Below are 19,537 nucleotides of genomic sequence, written 5' to 3' on the forward strand. Positions count from 1 at the left end.
TTAAATACAATCAGAGCCTTTGAACGCTGATTCAACGTCTGCGTCTCGGTGCCGCCCACACAAAACACCTCCCACATAAAATTTCAAGAGCTGATACCGCGGAATGCGCTTGTGGCCACGCTGGTGAAGATGTACAGCATTTTCTGCTAGAATGTCCGCGACACGACCACACACAGACAACACTTAGTACTTGATTTAGTGGCATTAGATCGCAGGTGCTTCAGCCTCAGGAAGATCTTAGGTCCTTGGCCAACATACTCATTGAAAAGACGAGCGTTATACTGGCCCTTCAAAGATTTCTGGAAGCTAGCAGTGTTTTCGGAAATATTGAATAGAGTTTTTAAAAGTGATAGCGCATTCTATGTTTTTCTTTTACCCGACTTTGTTCAATCCACTGCCTGGTTTTTCTAACTTCATAATACTTTAATCCGTGATTTCTTATGTGCTCTTACTTTAGCTAAGTGACGGGGCTTTGTGTTTACATTATTGCACATATGTGACTGGACTCTGTGTTGCTGTGTTACTGAGTTGACTCAGTTTTAGTGCCGCATTAGTTTACTTACGTGACTGCACTTTGTGTTTTTATGATTTGGAGTTATCTTTCAGTTATAGTGTGACATTAGTGTATTAATGTTATCGGTATTTGTGTTATGATTTCACTTTTTTTTAAAGATTTATTTGTTTCTTTTTGAATTCCTGTGTGAAAAGGAGTAGCCGGCGCCAATTAAAGGCGAACACATATCCTAAATACCACATAATAATAAAAATAATGCAAAGACAAAGAGGAGGAGGTGAAACATAAGTTAGCTATAAAGAAGACTTGCTCTCAAATGACAAAGTAATTTCAAGTCGCGTATAGCGAGCGTCAAGTGATAGGCCAGCAGGATACCAGCTCTCTCCGAGTGAATGAACAAGGAGGATGAAAAAGAGGTGGATGCAGAGATAGCCTCCAATGACAAAGTAACTTCAGGACATAGCAAGCGGCCGTGTACATATCTGCAAACAGAGGGGACCAAGTCCTCGGTCAACTCTATGGCGCGCAGGGGAGATTCCGAGTGACGTGACACTTAAAGAATGGCCGCGAGATGAGGCATTAATCGCCGAAGACAGAGCGAGAGGGGGGGGGGGGGGGTGACGACACGAGATATTCCGCCGCACGACCCTCCGGCTACGCATACACACTCACACATACGTACGGCAGGCTGCGCGAACTATGTGCATGCATCCGGTCGCCCGCGCTGCTGCCCTCTGCCGCATCTGCGGTCTCTCACACGAGGCTCGCGACCGCGTGGTCTCCCGCGAGCAAAAAGGACGAGAGCGCGCGCCTCTGGCTCCCTCGTCTATAAATATCTCGCCGCCGCATACTGCACGCCGGCGTTAAGTCAGTTCTGCCGCATGCAACAGTCTTCACTCGCGCAGGCACGCGCAGCCTCCGCGCCGGGGGCTTCCAGAAAAACGGCCAAGAGAGGTGAAAGGCGAGCAGCCTCGTTTTAGGTAACGAACTGCACTTCGTCGCTGTGCGAGCGCTCGGAGGCACGGAGGGAGCAATAAAGACTGAACCGCGATACATCCAGCGAGCGTGGCGAGCCGCGCAGGCAATGAAGGGATGACGGCCGGATTGGATGACAGACGAAAGCGGCGGTGGAAAAAGTATTTTCCTCCTCGGTATCTTGACTCGCGTGACAGAAGCGCGCCACAGGAAGCGCGACGAAAAGGGGGGGGGGGGAGGGGGTGCGGTAGTTCCCCGTCCCCGTATACATTATTCTCTCAACACACGCGCGCTATATGAAACACGCCGGAGATCTATAAAAGGACCGGTGAGAGGCTTCGGATACGATTTTTTTTTTGTTGCTCTCTCGTTCACCGTATTTCGTACACCAAAAAAAAAAATAAACATAATGAAGCAAGTAAAACCAAATTAATTCGCCACGCACCAAAGCGCAACGCCACAAAAGCCCCCTAGATGGCAACCACGTGTGAGGATACTGGGCAAAAAATGTAGAAAAAAAAAGCGAGGGTTAACTGCACAGCAGGCGCAGAGCAGAGCAGCAGTAGTTCCTGTCGGGAGCGTTTCCTTCCTCGTCGCGTGGAGCACGATCGCGGCTCGCTCGTGACCACTTCAACGTCACGTAAGAAACGATGGCGCTCACTCCGAAATGCCGCTCGCCCGCCATGCGTAATTGGATAACGAGACCGACGGCGTCGATTGTAGCTTCTGACGCAGATGTAGGACATGCCGATTAGAATGGACATTAAGGGCAATTTAACTCTTATGTCGTTCCAAAGATGCAACGCCCGCTGAAAGGCAGATTCAACCCTACACTTTGTTGTTATTTTTAAGGTGATATCGCTAGGGGCCCCGCGTAGCAGAAAATCCGGTGTCGGCGTCCCGCGTCCAGCGTCGACCGTTGCATCGGTAAAAAATAATATCGAACCACGCCTACCAAACCACTCTTTTACCACCAATGTTGCTCATACCTTGTCTTACAAAGTTACTACTCGGAATTCCGAGAATGAGAGGCCACAAACAAACGCCATGTAATAGAAAAAGAGAGAGAGAGAGCACACATTTTATGTTATATCTTCTAAGACTGAAATATTAAAATTGCGAAACAGTAGCAGGAGATCGGCCCACGCAAGAGGCCGCGTTCCTACCAGAAAGATCGCCTTTGCACGTAGCGTTCGCTGGCAGTGTTTCCTGGTAAACATTACGGTTACATAAGCTGCAGTTGCTGGGAAGCGTGAAAAGCACTCGGGGATCTTTGAATGCTGTCGGTTCCAATTTTAAAGGCGAAGCTTCAGCGTCCTCCAAGCTTCTTTTTCCGTGCGTAACGTTTTCTTGTTTTATTCCTGACGAGTGAAATATTTTATGGCGGTTTCTGAAACTGTAGGTTAGAAAAGAAAGCTCAGCGGTGAAATAAAATAAAAAAGAAACGCAGTGGCTTGTGAATTCAGAACGAATCAAAAGATAGCATGACCTGTCAGGTCCATTCTAGTAATCCTATTTCGAAAAAGCAAGCACAAACATTTCTTTTTCTCTTGTCCATTCCAACTGTATACCTGACCACTTGTGCAATTATGGAATGAGCACTTTGTGTGCAGTTGCGCAATTGCAAGAGAGAGCGCATACAGGATATATATTTCACGTGGAGGTTTGCAAATGCCATTCAAGGCGCCAATTGCAATCAGGTACTTTCGAATGAAAACCTAGATAAGTTGTCACGTGGAGCCAAATTAGGGAAATTCGAACTTTCTTACCCAATAATTTTATAAAGCTTACTATACAGGTTGTCCCACATAACTTGGGCCAAAGTTTTAAACATGAAAGGCACTCAGGACGTGAGTTGAACCGTATGCATAATGTTGGCACTGGCCTAGAGTTACTCAGCCAATTCTTTATTTTCCCCTTAATTATTTATGTTTAATTAACCAACTTTTTAAGTATTGGGTGCAGACTCTGACGCAAAGGTGATGCGCAAAGTTGTAGAGCACCTTGAGAAACTTCTCAATAAGTCGTTTCCTACACAATATATCTCCTGTAGTCCTTTCTTGTGCGTTCCAAAGAAAGCGTGCGTAATATGAAAAAAAAAAAAAAAACACATGACGGGGCGATTGCGCACTGTTATTGTGCTGCTCTCAAGTGTGCGATGTATGAACAAGGTCGGATGAAGCGAGACTGGCCCGCGACAGGGCGTTATGCCTGGTGTAGGTATTTGGGCATGCGGCCCTTATCGCATGACGGTGCAAATGCATGCTGCTGGCCGAGCGTTGCCGAAGCGATAAAGCGCCTAAGGAGACAAAACAGAACGAGAACATAGCTTTATTTTTTTGATGCTTGAAATGGGCAAGAGCAACCAGCCCCATGATGAATACCTTTCCGCCCCCCACCTATTTCTCTATTTTCGTCCTGCCTGTAATCTCCATTTTCGTATGCAGGCAGGGCGACCGCCCCCCTCAACCTCCTCCTATCACCCGTGGGGCTAGCGACTCTTTTGACTAGTTAAAGGGTGCTCCATTCCTTCAACGAACGAAACAAAATTTTCTGGAAGCTTGTGACTTCTCAGACTCTCGTTTTCGGTGCTTTTTCTGAGCACCAAAAGGTGGAATGGGGGCGAATCAGACCGAAGTCCGCTCCCTTTTCACGTTCCCTGCATGCGCGCCTCGTTGTCTTCAACAGCGCATAAGCTAGCCACAGTTTTCACCTCACCTTGCCCTATAGCACCCATGCAGTACGCAAACACATCTCAAGCCGGCATCTAAACGTGCCTCACGAGACAAAAAAAAAAAAAAAATAGACTGGCTGGCTTCGCCACAGTGTATCGGCTGCTATTACGACCGCGAAGAACGGCGCTGCAGTGATTCGGAGCTCCCAGCCACGAACCGCGATTAGGACGCGAAATGCCCAACGAAAAAGGACGCGGCCCCAAAACTTCTTTCTTATCGCAGCCTCTCTGTCTACAACAGCGGCGGCATGCTGCGTAGCAGGCGATGCCTATCGTCGCGCTCGCGCGTCGTAATAGGCGCTTGATAAGTGCGTTCACGCTTTCGGCCGGCGATGAGAGGCGCATCGTGACTCTGGCCCGGCGCTCACTCAACGCCGCGGCAGAAGGCGGCCCGGCCCGCCTGCTTCGCCCTTGCGACTCCCGCACGCCTGTGCGCTTCTGCTGCGTGCGTCGCCTGCACTTCGTCGCGGATAATTAGCCTCCACGGCACACAAGGTCAGTGCTCTTCAATTACTCTGGACGCCGCCGCTGCGGCATCGGGCCTCGCGGACGGTGTTCGCGCGATCTCTCGCGCGCGTGCGTACATGACACTTGGTGCCGCGAAGTGGATGCTGGTGAGAACTTGAAAACGCTGCATGCGTTACGCGGCTCCTCTGGCCGTTCACGCGCCTCTCCCGTCACCCGTTTTCGGGTTTGCGCTTGCCCTCGTCAATCAGTGTTCGCGTAACGTGATATTCGCAGGGTTGAGCTCCTCCGTTATACACGTGCGTGCGCCGCCTCGTAAACGATCGATAACAGGTGTGCACCGAATGTATATATATATATTTTTCTTTTGCAGCGAACGGTTAATGATTCACTCTAGACCAGAGCTGTCCAGCCATGGTTCTTATACAATAATAAGTGATCGCAATCAGGTCGTCACGACTGCCACGAAACGGGATGTAAACGCTCGAAGAAAAAGAATTCCGCACAACCGACACCGAACCAGAAGCGTTGCCCTCTGGAAGGTGAAAACTGACGCTCCGGTAAACTGCGCCACGAGAAGAGCTCTTTTTGAATGTTCAATAGATGTTACGCGACAAGTTCGAGGCAGCGCTCACAGCAATTAAAATCGCGTCGTTTTGGGGGAAATACCTAAAAGCCCAATCAAGCATACGCGCATCGAACAGCTCCGACGAAAATGCCGGCTACTTTTCAGCCGCGTAAAGGCTCCCTATATTCAGGGTGCGCCCTCCCGGAACAACAGTCTAGATGTTCTCCACCTTTTAGCATGCCTGTCATATAGACCCTGTCGAGATAGGGAGGCCTGTTATTTCGTGAACTCGTTCTTATACACTTCCGCTTCGACAATCACACACACTCACAACATACGTACTATCAGCGTCAAATGAAAGTTGAACAGCAGAGCGCGTGGCCCAAGCATAAGCGAAGATATAGTGCGCGCCGTCCAGTCATCACCATTGACAGGCGCGCGCATCCGGTTTGGCCGCACTGCGCGATCCCCCTCTAGTGAGATAATTTAGCTTCTGTTTTTTGTTCTTATATTTGAAAGGGAGAAAATAAATAATAAAAATGAAGCTAAAATATTGCAGTTTCCGGTGAGTCTTGTCGCACAGATCGCCGAAACCATAAGTGTTGTCGGCGAGAACAGCGGTGCGCGTGGTGCAGTTTGCACCGTCATCGCAAGGTAGATTCACCCGCGCGGCGCGGGCGATGACGGTGCAAACTGCACCACGCGCGCCGCTGTTCAACTTTCATTTGACGCTGATAGAGCATACATTCACACACGAATATTAAAACAGAGAATGTGCAAATGTTTACGATACTATGGAGAATTCAACCACTCTCTCTACCCGACCTTTCTGCATGCTCACATGCCCCAGAAAACGACAACTCACTGCTCTTTTTTTCCCCCTACCGCACCACGTCATTCGTCGCTCAACACAGGCGGCTAAGCACTGTGGACAAGGTCACGTCTCTCGCAAGAAGAAAAGAAAGTGACCGAATAAAAATCGGGCTCGATCTCGGGAAAAGGTACAAGCATAAAAATCGGGAACGAATGAACGAAACGTGTCTACGAACTCTCCGGCTCTAGCTGCTCAACACGCCCCCGACCGGGAGCTCCGTTGTAAGCAAAGTGGACCACCCCTCGTCCACAGCGGACCCGGACCCGAAGAAAGGGGGCACGCACGCACGCGACGCCGCTTCCCGCCGCCTGCGCCACAATGGACTCTTTCTGAAGCCTGATCAACTGTGGTCACGGCTCCGCTTCGGCGCACCGAACGGAAGGCCGCCGTATAGCGGCGCGCGCTGGGAAATGGTGGCCGTGGTACAGGGGCTATACGACGAAGTCTGTGTGCGTACACACACCAAGCGAGGCCACGGCTATAGGAGCCACGCACAATGACAGTCATTGTCCTTGCCCCGACAGCCAGGAGCCGGAGGGGCCACAGGCTCTCTCGAAGGCGCAGCGCACGTGATTGGGCTGCGGACGATCAATGGCCGCTTAAGTCCTTTCTGCAGTGCCTAGGACGAGACGGCGATTTGACAGGATATTGAATCAACCGGAATTTTCTTTCCCTTCCATTTTCGCCCCCTGTCAAGGTTTGGGATGTGTTGAGGTCGAAGAATTTGGGACATATCTGGGTGTCATGGCAATTTGACGGTGACGGTCCAGTTCCCATTTGATGAAGCCCCTGGAAATGTTTCCGAGAATGGAGTTCCGGTAAACGTCATCCACAGAATCGGCCAACGCTCGATCGTGTTACTTCGAGCGTTGGACGTCCGTTCGCGAAGACGGATCTTGCAGACGGGCCGGTCACGCGTACGCGGAAGTTTAACGGTAAAAGTGTGAATGAAATAGGCCTAACAAGCAGCCCAACTTTACAAAAGAAGTTTAAGAATACGAAACTTACATCTCGAAGATTGGTCCACACCAAATAAACCTCTTATCACCGCTCCTCGGTAACAGCTGCCACCTTTTCTCGAATAACTAGGACATTCATCTATATTTTCGGTTCATTTCTGCTGTATTGAACGATGTTTCTCATAATTATTATTTTTTCATCGTGTATTTCCTCCAGAGTTCGAACGTCTGGTCATCAATTTAGAAGTAAATAGGGAAAAAAATGAATGAATCAAATATAAGTCCGCGCAAAAGCACGTGCACGGGCTTGTGAACATTGAAATTGAAAGGGCGTTAGATATCTACCCGCCTTGGTGAACAGGAACTTGTCACCTAATGTATCAGCTCTGATACCAAGGACCAGAAAAACAACGAAAGCGAGCTTCTCAATCTAATCTTGAAGGAATTGGCAGATGTAATTTCAAGTACAACTATCATTGGAATCCGTAACAGGCAGCCAATAAGTAATAAGTTTTGATTGGCCGATAATCATCTACGTCATTCCGCACCTTATGCAGTATATAACTGTTCTCCCCGCGGACATTTTCAAGAAGAACTGGCGCCTAAACAACACAGATAAATAAGGGACTAAGGAAATAAAAAAACGAGAACTTCCGGCAGGACCCATCTCACGATTAATGTCGACATTGATCCGACTGGCAATGTATCAAATATCGCGACACGCTGTGCTGCCACCACCGAATACGCGTCATGCATGAGGCGTGTGCTACAGCCGGGCTCCTCTCTGGGCACGCCACTCCATTCAGCGGCGCACCCCCGAAGTCCGCCTGCTCTTGCGTGGCTTCCCAGATTGCACCGGCGGTGCGCCGGTGCATGCTTACCGCTGGGAATTAATAACCCAATCATGAAATAACCCAATCGCAAATAACCCAGTCGCAATATAACCTAAATGCAAAAAGAAAAAAAAAATCGGCAGCCAAGCTTTTGGTCCGCGAGCGGCGTTATAGCGGCTGAACAATAAGCTTACCAGACTTTCGACGCGCTCTCTTTGAAGCGCACAGCACATGTAAGGCGTAGACGCATCCCGACAACAAAGAAATACGTATCAATGTAATGATATTGCGCCGCCAAGTTCATCACCACTATAGATTAAAGAAACCGTGGATATCAGAAAAGAGGTGACTGAACTCGCTCTGACATGAGATATTTGTGGGGGAGGACGAACACAGCCAGGAAGGCTATGCATATGTTCCGTAATTATTCACCGGAAATCTTTAAGAGGAGTGAGCAATTATTACTGCTTTGACCGTTTTCGTTAAAGTCCTTATACAGGGTGTTTCAGCGAACACTTTCAAAAATCTTTAAAAATTGCCTGTGGCAGATAACACAATTCTGGCCCATGAACTGGTCTACTCGGAGAGGCGAACATGCACGAAAAATTGAAATGCATAATCGACTAATTAACGAAAAGTTCACTAATTAAGCTTGCAACCAATGACCTTAAGGCACATACTGCAATTTACAAATTCTAGTGGGGGAGACTTCAAGGCATATCCACTTGAAAAGTGTGTGGATGGCACCATTTACGGGATATGTGCCGTCAAGCATGGGGTCAAAATTCGCTGTCGTTCTACTTACTTTCTCAACAATGCGTTGTTTTAGGCATTGAAGCACAAAAGGGACTAGAACGCCAATGAATTTCTCCGCATTGATGAGGAATTGAATATTTCGAAAGGGGTGTCATCCCGTGAATTCGTTCCAAGTGGATCCGCCGTGCGAATGCCCCAGCTAGAATTTGTATATTGCAATATGTGTCATATAGCAATTAGTTAAGAACTTAATTAGCTATTTTTTGTTAATTAGTCGAGCATGAATTTCATTTTTTTTCGAAAGTGATGGCCGCTTCTTCAAGTAGACCAGCTCATTAACTAGAATTGCGCTATCAGCCACAGGCAACGTTTAAGAATTCTTTAAGTGTTCGCTGAAACACCCGGTATGTATATATTCGTGCACAACTACGGGCAAAATTTGAATGTGAACAGAAGATAAATTTCCTGGCGTGATTAGTAGCAATTCGTAATAGCCCCTCATCCTTTGTTTCTTTGTCCTCTCTTGCTCAGTTTGCTCTTGCTCTCTTGCTCAGTTTGCTCAGCTTGGATACTGGCCTACGCGAACATCAGCGCGATCGGCTATGAAGGCGCTGCTGCGGTATTTAAAAGACACTGGACTTTCTGACAGATTGTGACTTCACTGTGTGACGCAGGATTGTACGGTACACTGCATAACACTAGGAACGCCTTTGCGGGCTGCGTGACAGTGCCCACAGAAACAGTTTGTGTGTACGTGCGTGTGTGTGTAGTTTCTTTTTTTATCCTTCTCCCTCTCACCTATCGCATCCCCTTTCCCCTCCCCCAGTACAGGGTAGCCAACCGGAGATAATCTCTGGTTAACCTCCCTGTCTTTCCTTTGCCTTTCTCTCTCTCTCTCTCTTGCTCAGTTGGCAAATCTTGCTTGATTGTTTCCTTTTATTTTTCGCGCCGCCCATCGTCTAAGGACGTTATAGTAACGTGCGTAAACCAAAAACGCTCCAGTGACTTCAACTCTGCTCAGCTACGAAAAGAAAAAAAAATTTGTATCGTTTGCTCGACGGACACGTTCGCCTTTACGTTGTTCTCGGGTCCTTCTCGCTCAAATCACCGCTCTTGGAGCGCTATGCTCCGACACGCATGACTCTTCGTGTGACAGAAAGGTACACGCGAGTCTCGCTAGAATTAAGGGAGAAAGGCTAGCAGAGAAAACGCTCTCGCGTTCAGCGAGAAGCTGCCATTTCCGTGCGCACGAGAAAACCGAGAACGTCTGGGCAGAGCGCGCCTTGGAGAATGAGAGAGACAACAAAAGACGTCGTACCCAGACGACAACGCAACTCGTAACGTGGGAAACGCATTGTACGGCCGCCAGAATACTAAAAAAAAAAAAGACCTCAGCAAGTTGAAGTCAGAAGTGTGAGCGCCTATTAAGCACTCCGGCCGGGCCTTCGCTGAGATTACACTCCGTTCTTGTGTTTTCGCTTTGTCAGCAGCTCCAGGCAAAGTGAAGACGTTAAGAGCGAGTGGAAAGAGAGATAGAGAGAGGTAAATGAAGCAGAGCTGTGGCCGAACGCTAGAGCAGACGCGTTCACGCTTATAGTTCACGCTAGATTAAAGAGTTCTGTCACCTCCGGCGCCGTCTCGACCATTGGTCAGCCCACTAGACAGAGAGAGGCCTGGTGGTTAGTTTGTCGGATGACCTCGAAGTCTCCTCGCCCTACTAGGAAACAAATGAGAGAGAAAGAAAAATACTGTCGCCGCCATCAAGGAGTGACGTAAGAGGAGCACTTCGGTAGTTCTCGCCGAGAGAGCAGACGCTTGGGGGTCGCGGGCTGCGGCCGACGGCATGCGTGATCTATGACGGTTTCGCTGGAAGTGCCGCGAGGCTCTCGAGAAAAGGGAGAAGCAAAAAGAAACACTCCTCCTTCCCCTTCGGAGTACTGTACGAGCCTTCTTCTTTTTCCCAGCCTCCCTCCCACCTCCGCAAACCCCACTGGTTCTTCCCCGTTGCGAAGATGCTCGGAACGACGCCGACGTCGGAGACGACGAAGCCGACGCGAAAGGGTCGCTGACCCGCGGCGAGAAAAAAAAGGGGAAAAAGAAAACGCTTCCGTCTGCGCGGTTCTGTGTCTCACGTGCGCCAGTCGTGGAAGCCGGAGTTGGCGTCAGTCAGGGAGTCACTTCACAAAGCAGTTCGCACGTGAAACAACGGTCCGCCGGTTGAGTAACATCCGTGCACTGGCCAGTCACGATGTAGCCTCCGACACGGTGGCCTAGTTAGGACGCGAATCGTTCTTACGGGGCGAGAAAAAGCAGTTCTGTCGTTTGAACACAAGTAACAATGAGGCAGAATAACTCGTATGCGGGGAAGCCTCGTGAGCTTCCGGAGCAACATAACATTTGATGCAAAGAACAAATTAGGAAGAAAAAAAAATTCTGTAGCTGACGATTCTGACAGATATATCGCGTTATATCTAAAGCTGGCCCGACAGAGGCGCCACTTGTGAGGCATTCTGATTAATTTGGACCATCTGAGATAATGCTAAGGATATTGATAATGACCACAAATGTTCTCATTTCGGGTTCCCGCAGGTAGAAATGCGGCCGCCGCGGCTCGCAATTAAACTGACAATGTCCTGTACTGCAGTAGAACGCCGCATATATCCACTGGTTCATCGTGGCGGGTTACATATCTTTAGTGACGTCGTCCCATGTTTCTTCGCCTGCTTATGTCGTCTTTGTTCTTGCGGCAAACCTACCCTTCAGCAATTGCAGTCAGTATACTGCAGCACACTGCTACCGCACTCCCACTAATGCACAAACTGCACCACGTTGCGTATGGCAGGATCGTGTCCTCGTTTACGTAAACTCGATGCGAGCGGGTAGGGTCAGAAGTCGAGCTGACTCGGCCCGGCCCTACCGCGTTAACATGCGTCCTGTCAGATGGTAGTGAATCGACCCACCTCTTGCAGGCCGGTTGACGGAATTCTACTTGACGCACGCTCGGCCCGACTCGCTAGCTTCCGCACGAACCCGACTAGCGGATTTCGTCCCTACCAGCCGATTCCACTCGAGTTCATTTGGCTCGTGTAAGCGTAGCTCGTTGTACTTTACGCCGTCAATGACTGTGCGAATTCGGCCCGTCATGCGTGCTGCCTACCAGCAGCGGGCTTCCACAGTATTGCACTGCTCTAGCGAGATCGTTGCTGTCTTTTTGAGCACAGGCTTGCGTTTCCAGGCCCGCGCCAAGACCGTTACTCTTCTCTCTTTTCTTTAGGCGAAGAAGAGCCAAACCCCCAAGATATCTACAAATGAGTACCGCGTCATACAGCGTTCGTCGGCGCCAAAAGGAGGAAACGCCGACAAAAACGTGCCGGGCCCCCACCGACAGTTCCTAAAAGCAGGGAGGCGCTTCGCGCACAGAAATGGCAGTTGCAAAGAAAAGGTCGCGACAAGCTGTCTAGAACAGGCAGGACATTTGTATGCACTGGGCGCGCCTTTAAAGAACGGCTGTGCTGCCCGCCCGACCACTGTTCTTTCATCCTTAGTTCTATAGGCGTGCACTCACAGAACAGGTTCGTATTTCAGGTACGTAACCGTAACCAGTCTGGGAGTCGCGATCAGTGTGGATGATCTCGCCACGTATGCCCGTTATTTCTTTGCCTTTTACTTATTCAGCCTTCCACTGTTTGAAAGAGGAGCGCTTCGTGAATATGTCTCAGAAACTTCCTTTCGAGCGAATGTGCAGGAGCTATATAATGTCGATCGCACATATTTCAACCAGTGAGTAAGCCATGAAGAAAGATGAGCAGTGTACAGCACGAGTCCGAGGCCGGCTGCTGCTTTGCGGCGTATACGGCGCGTGCAGGTCGGCTAGCCCAAATATTTTAGTGTTCTGCTTCAAAGCGAACACTGCTTTGCCTACATACCCAAGGTTTGGGCTGTCGTATCTCGCCGAGTAAACTGGGCCGATCCCAGAGGCCGTGTAATCAAAGGTGGTGACTTGGCGGGCGGACCTAGACACCAGTGCGCGATATGCCTTCTCCGCAACGGTATGTATGTGCTTTGCAACATGAGCTGATTCTGAAGGCAGCACAATCAAAGGCGTGAGTGGGCCCATCCCGATAATTTTATCGCATTATATTCGCTCGCATGTAGCATGTGGATCTAGTTTCCCTGATCTGCCTTCGGACTCAGCGTCGGTGTCATTTCGAGTATACGTAGATGGGGTCTGTCACACTACATATAGGCGTAGAGAGGCAAAGCACGAAGAACGGCCGCGATTTTAAAGTGGAAGAGTTTAGAGACGAAGCAATCGCATAGTGGCATATATAGTGGCAATTTGCGGTTTACACATCACAAATCGCGTTCGTATCGTTCAGTATGACCTTAAAGAATATTTGCCGACGTTTCGATTGGGACGTGCAATCATTCAACGAACGTGATACTTTGACGATCATTCGTTCAAGGAACAAGAAAAATCAGCTCAATTCATTTTTGTCTATTGCTTCAGCACAATCCATGTCATCACATGCACATAGCATTTGTATAACGTAAAAATAGCGTCTACGTAACGAAATTTGTATCATCTACATTTCTGTAACTCTGCATAACGTCAACGCATTTCTAATTAGTGATGTACCGCAAGCTTTAGCCTTATTTGTATTATTGGTTTGTTCAAGCTAACTGTTATTTCCTTACATTCTAGTTGCTTCGTTTTTCAGGTTATTCAAGCGTGATTTAGATTTTGTTTGTTTATTTCGCTTTGATGATGCGTCATATTGATAAAAATGTGAAACATCAATTGTTCTTGCCTTTTTGTTTAAGGTGATTATTCAGGAAGTGTTCGCGAAGGGCCAGTAAACACTAGAAGGCCCTTTTCTACAGCCTACATGTAAGACTGTGAGAAATATATTGTGTTTTATGTTTTGTTCCTTTCTATTTAATTGCAAGCATGGCCCCGTACTTGGTAGCGAACTGCTAAATAGTTGAAAGGTTCCGATTTATCTATGATCATCCTTCATTGATTTAACCCATTGAGGGTCGACGCCGTAAATATACGGCGCCACGAACAGGTCCGAAAATGGTCGATGCCGTATATTTACGGCGCCGTCTGTACGTTTAAAACGCGCGCTAATTTCCCAACTTTTTCTTGCCTGGCATGTGGTGCTACTATGTGGGAATACATGAAATTTTTTTCTCGCGTCTCTCTCTTTCAGTTTTCGTTCTATAGTTTTTTTCTTGCTCCGGCGCGTCTGCTACCGCTCGCGCATTGGCGCGCTCGCGGGTGCGCTCGCGGGCGCGCGGCGGTTAGTTTCGCTTTTGTTCCGCACGCGGTTTCGGCTTCTTTTGCTCGCAAAACTGATGGCTATCTCGTTCTTGTCACTCAAAGGGTGACCGCCTCTTACCCGCTCGGTTGTTGCTCACAGGGGTCCACATACGAAGGATGCCGCCGTGCATGCGTTTCCTTTTTTGGCCCTTTATTCCGAACTTGCCTCCCACGTCTGCTCAGGGAAGCAGTACCCAGAGGAGGTGCCATGTCTGCGCCAACACCACTCGGCAGCAAAAATATCGCGAGGACACAAGGTACATGCGCGCTGAGTGCAACAAACCGCTCTGCGTGGAGCCATGCTTCAAGAACTACCACACGCTGAAGAAGTATTAGTGCAAAAGGAACGTTTGAGACTTGCAAAAAATTTTCGTGTGCGCATTGTTCGTGTGTATTTTTCTCGTGTGCACATTGTGTATAACAATGCGCCAATTTTTTAAAAATCTTATAACTTTATTTGCTATTTTTTATTGTTTTTCATGAATAAACAGTCCATATATGCCAACGCCAAACATTTTTTTCTCACTTTACGGTCACCCTAGAAAAATTACAGTAATTTTTTTTTCGAAATAGCTCCCTCTGAAGAATTTAAATGTGTAATAAAAAAAAAATCGACCCTGAGTGGTCGCATGTGGCCAAAAAAATCGACCCTCAAAGGGTTAACAATCTAACGCTGCCGGGAAGCCGGCGACATAATGCACTTACTTGTCGCCAACAGTTTTAATCGATAAATAAATAAATAAATAAATAAATAAATAAATATGGCATTAACACAGGCATATATATGCAATTAAAAAAGCTTCGCGCACAAGGTTCCTACTGTGCGCATAACTTTTCCCCCTTGTCCTGCCCCCAGCTGGTGTCAGGCGCGCAGCATGGTCTATTTGCGGCTACTAAGCTTCACTGATGATTTCTGCTGATCCACTTACATTGTCCAGATCGGTGACTTAACTCCAACGTAGAAGCACTCCTAGCCAATCCCTGTCAGAGAACTGTACTGGGAGACTTGGCTCGACGCCGACGCACATACGAAACATACACGGGCGCACTATAATCTTCCTGTGGCTAAGTAAGCGTAACTTATTAATAGCCTATATTAATACGCACTCTTCGACAGCAGACGACAAGGTTGGACTAAACCTTTTGAGAGAGATAAGTGTTCACACAGGGGGAAAAGCGAATATTCTAACGCTAAATTTTAAACCGTGATACATATCGGCATCAATCAGGTGTACTGATTTACACGCTCATAGGTGAACTTGTTTGTTTATGCACGGCTGGCGCTAAATCGCAGTCTGCTAGAGTAAAAGGACACTCAGAGAAAGAACGACAGTGGGGGCCTATCGCAACCACAAGAAGCGTAAATAATTACTGACGTTTTCTTCCTACGACCTAGCAGTCCACGAATGGACACACACCTGAGTGAACGACCGAGAAATCTTTTCCACGATGATGCACGTGCGCACAGCGATAAACGCACCTCTTGGTACAAAAGCAACAGGCATGCAACAGTTCAATGGCACTACCGAGAACGAGGCTTATCAGAATCAGGCTTTCGCGCCTTTAACATCGTGCCGCCATCCCTTAAACGGCCGGGTTAAGACAAGGCAACAACCTCGTTTCCTTGAACCCAGCGCCGCACCCTAGCTGTTAGTGCTCTATAGTTTGTTTAGACTCTGCCTTTGAAATGGATGTCGACGACACTTGAAGGGCTGGCGCCTTCCCGCGAATCAGAAACTTCCTGCCAACATTCGTTAGTCGTTTCCCTCTCCGACATCTGACAAAGGGACTAAGAAGTCGTGAAAAAAGAGGGAGAGAGATGGGGGGGGGGGAAGCAAAACGGAGCACCACTCGACGCGGGAGGTGTCGTCTGCTGCCCTCCCCGGCGCCGGAGAGGGAGCGCATGACGCCGATCTGTCCAAGTCTCGTGACGTCACCTGCAGTGGCGTCTACGTCCGCACGTCATGCGCAACGTCCCTCCGTGCACCTTTCTTTCGTGTATCGAGCGTACACGTATACACGCGGCTGAAGCACCGGCGCCAAAGCGGAAAGGGGGAGGGCGGGGGTCGCCGAGCGTCTAGGCCTATTTCTGTGGGCGATCTTTTTTTCTTTTTTTTTCTTCCTTTTGCCGAAGTTGCACCAGCCGTGCGAAAACCCTCCACGGCGAAAGTAGAAAGAAAGAAAGCATCGTTAGAGAGAACGCCCAAAGACACGCTGAGCTTCCTTCCTCCCACACGGCGCTTGGAAGGCCGCCCATCGTTTCGCGTACGCTATACAGAAGAAGCACTCGACAAAGAAAATCGCAAGGTCCACCCGTACACTGAAGATGGGAGGGCGCGATCACTTCGTGATTGCTTAGTGTGGTGCGGGAAAACCGAATGATACGGCAGGCTCTTCGGAGCGCATGCAGCGTACTCTGAGAAATAGGTATCGAGATGGCTCGAGGTGAGGAGGCGTCGGAACAGGGTTTATATGCAGTGCAAATAAAGGCCGACACTCAGGGCACGCAGAACCTTTTACAAAATGAGAATGAGGAGGGAAGAAGGGATTTAGGATGATGTGAGGTAAGTGTATATGTAGCGTAACTTTATGTCCTGTTAGTTTATGTCAGCTATAATTAAATCAATGTTAATTTATGATTTCTCCTGAGTTGTGTCCGTGGAAACTGACCAAATCCACAAATATTTTCGCTTGTAAGCGCTCTCTGTCGTTGGCCGGCCGCCTTCGCTAATGATATGTCCTGCGTTACGATTGGCTGACATGTTTCTGCTCTTGCGTACATTGCTAGCGTCAGAACTCTTTTATGAATACGGGCCCTGGTCGCGAAGCCATGGCCGGTCCTGCGCTGTGCTGATTACGAAGATCTCGAATGCCACTGTGGCAGGCTTGAGGAGCGATATCGCAAGGAAAGCGTTGTTCTTACTTCCGACACTGATCTTGAAGTGTGCTTGTGCGATGTTTAATTTGGCAGGTAAATCCGCTAGGTCGAGCCTGAACGAACGAGCTAAACCAGCCACGTCGAGAAGAAGCACGCTGAAACCGTTTGCACATTTACTATTTCGTGCCTCATTCTTAGTTACTACTGCATCGGGGAACACCAAACGCAGAAAGGAAGTTAAAGAAATATAAGGTAAAGAAAAAAAAGTTTACGTCGTTCGTTCAAACGTCACGCCGGAACCCCCTGGCGCGAAAAGATTTACCTCGCTTTTGTCGGACCTTGTCAGGCTTCAAGCCTAATACCGTTCCTAAGTATACCATGCAGGCGCGATGCCTGGCACGTTGCACAAAGTAAGCTCTTTCAGGCAGGAGAAAAAAAAAAGGCAGAACCCCCCCATCGGTTTGATTTGGCAGCGCGCGTAGAAAGATTTTAGCCTGCAGCGAAAAATAAACGACGCGGAGTCGTCGAGTGCAAACGGTATACAGCCCCGTTAGTGGGCGAGAAAATTCTGAATCGCAAAGAGAGAGAAAGATAAAACGATGAGAGACGCACGCAATTCTAAGCAAGCTTTCGGGAAATAAAAAAAAACAGGCCCCAGGGCGAACGCACTGGATCTGGGACGAATGTGTGCGTCGGCTTTCCCAAGTTCCTTATACAAAAAGAAATTGACATGCAAACAAGGAAGGACCGGTAAAGCACGCTCCGTGACTGCGTTGTGCTTCAATCGCGGATATAGCCTCCATTGCCACTCTTCTATTTTTCTCTTCCTCTTTTTCGGACGCGGTTAATGGTGCCGGCGGACCGGTATATATCTCCAAAGGAAGCGTGCGAAGTTCGACACCAAACGGGTCTATTTAGGACTGCACAAGCGGGAGTGAGCCGCTATAAAGAACGGGGCCCTATATATCACGCCCGTCGCGCGTCATCCTCCGCGTCTGAAATGGGCAGAACCAATTGAATAAACAGCGCGGTGCGTCTTTCACGGCTGACTCTGTAGGCGGCAATGGCATTGAACGCGTTTGTCATGCGGCGGGCTCTATTTGCTGGAGAAGAATATCGTTCATGTGCAGTATGTGGCCTGCTTGAACGCATGTCAAAAGCCAGAATCATAATGTTAATCTCGAGCCCGTTATTTAATGCCGAATATATTCCCGCGCTTCCTTCGATGTCGAGCAAAAAAGAAAGAAAAAACGGACATCAAAAAAAGGTAAACACATGCTCACGTGGCCCACTGACCCAGATACCCGCAACTGTCGTACATACGAACTTGATTACGTGCGCTTTAACTTTCCAGAACCTACCTGATCACAGCGACCACCGCATTCATAAATAACCATGCGGTTTCCGCAACTCGCGACAGAATTTGCCGCCGGCATCTCAGAGGAGCGATCGCCAAGATATTCGCAGTTCTCTGCTTGCGCTTTTTTTTTTTTCGCCCTTGAATGCGTTCTGTCAACAAGGAGCACGTCAAAGTCTCTATTTACGTCGACGCTTTCTGTTGACGTGCGAATGAACCCTGCTCTCATTATCGACGTCAGTGTTGAAGCAGAATAACTGCGCTCATATAATAAGGCTCCCGATATAGCGAACCCCTCGCTGCCAAAGGCTCGGCGACCCGCATGTTTTAGCCGTAAAGCGCCCGCAACACTGTTGGACCGAGCGCGAGCTCATACAGCTGTATGAACGGTGATCGAAAGGGTCGCAATCAAGGGGTCATCGTCGGCCTGAGATCGCAATCTTAATTTCTGCCGGACCGATACAAGAAGCTCGCGCTTCCTTTGTGCGCCTCAGCCACCGGCACAATGGCTTCGCTCGTTGGTCCATGTGGAACGGTTAACCAGCGTGTGACTAGGGTACGTGTCGGGAGTTCATTGACCTCCAATAATAATCGTGCACTGCGAGTCGCGATGAAGACATGTGCGCGCTTTGAGTGAACGTCAAGGAGGCTTGTACCTTGGCCTATCAATGGAAACCCACGCGCCATCGCCTGACATCCAGTGAATGTATGTAGTGCTGCATTCATCTTCCAATAACTCGTTCTCAGTATCTTTGATGGAAGACATTTGCCGCTTGAGAAACATAAATCATATTTGGCACGCGGAAGCACCAAGTGGATGTCACTGCCTTGTAAGGAAGGGTCAAGAGAATAAATTGGCGTCCGATTATATGGTGCTACAGTGACGCTTCTGAACAGTGTGGAGATGGAACTAGATAAGCTGCGGCTATACTAGTATTGAATGAACATCCATTCGTAACACGTCGATCTGTAGAGCGGGTCAATGTTGATTGCAGCGAATGATATATGGTGAAGTCGTGCAACTGAAGAGGAGCTCACGATCCAGGTCATGAAAAGCCCTGAAATGGTGGGGCTATGTCAGAATCGGCGTGCTTTGTGCGTCTGATTTGTGTTTGTTATGATGGAACTCTCTGAAGATGGATAATCGTTGCCGGGAACTCGAGTTTTGTTGGCGGAATATCCGGTTACACGAAGGCAATTAAATTTCTCGACTTTGAGGTTGCAATGGCTAATTGCGCATACTGCCTTCAGTAAAGAAAAACATAAATATTTTCACCGATTCACACAATATTTCTTCA

The 19,537-nt window shown here is 48.6% G+C and overlaps 2 protein-coding genes across 4 annotated transcripts in view; one reads left to right on the top strand and one right to left on the bottom strand.

Annotated features, from left to right (window-relative positions):
• LOC135911327 (uncharacterized) overlaps nucleotides 1-19,537 on the bottom strand; it is a 156,309-nt gene that overhangs the window by 133,386 nt on the left and 3,386 nt on the right. The window lies entirely within an intron of this gene.
• The window catches only part of LOC135911329 (uncharacterized), a 147,093-nt gene that overhangs the window by 80,603 nt on the left and 46,953 nt on the right, over nucleotides 1-19,537 (top strand). Inside the window, exon 1 of one of the 2 annotated variants that reach the window (XM_065443560.2) lies at nucleotides 4,436-4,718. The exons of the other annotated variant lie outside the window; for it this stretch is intronic. The gene's annotated coding sequence lies outside the window, so the exon portion shown is untranslated. Of the gene's footprint in view, nucleotides 1-4,435; nucleotides 4,719-19,537 lie in introns of those variants that run through there. 2 annotated transcript variants of the gene reach the window in all.

This window comes from Dermacentor albipictus, chromosome 1 (genome assembly GCF_038994185.2).
Source record: "Dermacentor albipictus isolate Rhodes 1998 colony chromosome 1, USDA_Dalb.pri_finalv2, whole genome shotgun sequence".
In the NCBI taxonomy this organism is placed as follows: domain Eukaryota; kingdom Metazoa; phylum Arthropoda; class Arachnida; order Ixodida; family Ixodidae; genus Dermacentor; species Dermacentor albipictus.